Source organism: Schistocerca serialis, chromosome 2, assembly GCF_023864345.2.
Source record: "Schistocerca serialis cubense isolate TAMUIC-IGC-003099 chromosome 2, iqSchSeri2.2, whole genome shotgun sequence".
In the NCBI taxonomy this organism is placed as follows: Eukaryota; Metazoa; Arthropoda; class Insecta; order Orthoptera; family Acrididae; genus Schistocerca; species Schistocerca serialis.
In genome coordinates, this window is record NC_064639.1 from 1125190372 (window position 1) to 1125193717 (window position 3346).

Here is a 3346-nt window from a genome sequence, read left to right on the forward strand (position 1 = left end):
CTAATCCTTAAATTAATGTTTTTGGAATAATGATGGTGAAGTGCACTACGGGAAAAAATTAGTACACATCGAAAGACGACGTCTATTTTGATCCGATGAAGGCATATGACAGCACGGGTAAGAAATTAGTATACATCGAAAGACGACGTCTATTTTGATCAGGTCAAAGCATATGACACCAGTGGAATAGCAGCTGTACTGATAACACTTTCACCATCTTCCGCCAACAGAGAGCGTTGTGGCACAGCTCCCAGACCGCCATCGGTGTCTGTCATCTCATGGGGAATGCTCACAGCCAGAAGGTTCAGTGTGGTGCAGACGTGTGAAGCGTGCAGGTAAACATGCCACGGAGATACACTCGTGCTTCCTACAGCCAACCAAAAAGTTTGAAAGCGGTCAAACTGCGGCCTTCCCAGTGGCGGGATGGCCCTTTCGGAGAATTTCCGTACAAGCTGGAACGTGCTGCGTCAGTTGTGACGCTACTATCAGTGATCACGTGAACATTCTCACACCTGTAGACGAGGTTCTGCACGTTTACACAGCACAGACGCATGCCAGGATCGTTGTATTGTAACGGCAGCAGTGGCAGATCGTACAGCTACCACAGCACTGGTAAGGGGGCTCGTGAGTACAGATGTGTGAGCACGAAGTGTTGCGAACTGATTATTACCAGTGGGACTACGGGTACGCCCACCTCTAGCCCGTCTTCCACTACGCCACAGCATCGACGTGTGCGGCTCAACTGGTGCCGTCAGAGGATCACTTGGAAGATGGAATGGCGCGCCGTGGTCTTAAGCGATGAAAGCAGATTCTGGCTGCACGCAGGTGATAGTCGTTTGTGCGTACGATGTAGACCTGCTGATGGTTCAAATGGCTCTGAGCACTATGAGACTTAACATCTGAGGTCATCATTCCCCTAGAACTTAGAACTACTTAAACCTAACTAACCTAAGGAGCTCACACACACCCATGCCCGAAGCAGGATTCGAACCTGCGACCGTAGCGGTCGCGCGGTGCCAGACTGTAGCGACTAGAACCGGTCGGCCACTCTGTCCGGAAGACCTGGTGAGTGCTGTCTGGTAGTGTGCATTAGTCCGAGACCCACTGGCCACACCCCGGGCCTTATGATCTGAGGTGCGACAAGATAAAACTCTCGTTCACCTTTGGTGTTTCTGGAGGGGACGCTAACTAGCGTTCGCTACGTGCAGAATGTTGTTAGACCTGTTATTTTGCCGTCCTTGCAACGGAAAGGTGATGTGTTGTTGCAACAGGATTATGCTGACCCATGTAATACCCGTGAAACTCAACGTGCTCTGCAAGACGTGTAGCAACTCCCGTGGACAGCACAGTCTGCGGACTTACCTCCAATCTACCATGTGTGGGATGCGACTGGACGAGAAGTGACTCGTGCGAAACTTCAACCAACAAGTCTTACATAAATACGCGAACAGGTCGAGCAGGCATTGTATAACTATCTCAGGACGGCATTCGCCATCTGTACGGTTGACTGGATGCTGGATCCCAGAGACAGCGCCTGCATTGCCGTTGTTTCAGCATGGGTCGATATCTGCTACCTCAGAACCGCTCGTGCTACTGATCTCTAAGTGTAACAATTTCATGTACTCCATATGCACTGTTCCCACAATAAATCTTGAGTGAATTAAAAACCTCTAAAAGGGTATACTATTTTTTCCGGTAGTATACAAGTCTAAGACTTACTTGATACTTTGGGCGATTCTGTTAGTGTCTCTCGAGCTGCAAATCACTTAGAGTTTGTTATCAATAATAAGTTTATCTAGAAGCACAGATCTCACTGAATTACGGGCGGGAGATAGACTGGATGTTGTGCAAGACACGGTACTTTCGTAGTATAACGCCCAGCAACCGTCCTATGATGTTCTGAAAAATGAAATAAAACTGTCCCGATAGAGGGCTCTGGTCGGTAGACGACTTTCTCTTACCCGCAAGCTGCGTGTGTACATTATCATAGGTAATCAAATCGTAAGAAGAAACTCGACGAAACTGTATGCTCATCCAACATTCATTTCCGACCAAATACGCTACTATCCCCTCGCGTTGTTCATATCGGGAATGAAACTAAGCTGGTCCACAATTCGGACACCTGTTTAATAATTACAAGTCATCCTATCGAATTAACATGAAAGAAATTAGAGAAAACATCTTACTTTCAAGATCGCTAGATACTCTTTTCCTTCTCTCATCGTGAGAGACACGACATAAAAGAATGGGCCCAGTGCACAGGACTTCAAGCACAATCTACACTTACAAGTCCTCCAATCGAATTAACAAGAGAGAAATTATAGAACAAATCTTACTTTCGAGATCGCTAACCGCAGAGAGCCACTCTTTTCCTTCTGTCATCGTGGGAGACAAGGCATGAAAGAATGGGCGCAGATGCACACAACTTTAAGCACAATCTACACTCACAGAAGAGAGTGGACGGTCATTGTTATCTCAGGCGCATCGAGTATACGAAAAATTTCTGTAGAGCTACTACAAGTGTAATGTCACGAAAAAAGGTTTCGTTTTGATGATTGTAATTTGATAAAGGCGAAAAAAAGGTGTAACATGAGCACGGAAGGGTGGCTTGCGGAGTATAAATGTAGATGTAGAGAACGTTCATGTCAGATGACGATGTGTGTCGAAAATTTGATTCAACGCAATGGTCCCTTTCATGTGAAGCAGATTGCACACGAACTCAAGTGCATTGACAGTGTGGTGGATATCATGCGCAACACACTGGACTTCTGGAAGACGCATTTTCGTTGAGTAACGCGAATCTCTCAGACGATACTAAAGCCAAGCCAAAGGTGTTTCCCTTCCATTACGTACGCGGTGTCAGGCGGTAGGTGTTCCGTTTCTGCACCATGTCGTCACGTGGAGGATGTTACGTTTCTGCATCGTGTTGTCACAGGGATGAAACGCAGGTGCATCATGCGATATGAGACGAAGAAAGTATCGTTGTCATGGAGACATCACTCTCCTCACCCTTACCCTACTGGAAGAAAGTGGTTTTCACGTCTTCGGACCGTGTTCAGGAGGCGTTGTTAAGTGGCTCCTAGCCGCTATTTCTTTTATGCATGTTCCGACAGATTGGTTTACAGACAACCACAGGGACTGATGGAAAAAGTAATATCTATCAGTATACGAATATCCTTGTGTGTGTCTTTGATTTCACGAATGAACCTTACTTTTTGAACCATTTCTTAAAATATGACAAAATTCTGTGCACTCAGTGGCATCATAGTTGAGCATCCATTTCTTAATAATTTACGTCATGCAACCAGCAGGCGCATTATTACTTTGTTCTGGTCAAATAATGTCA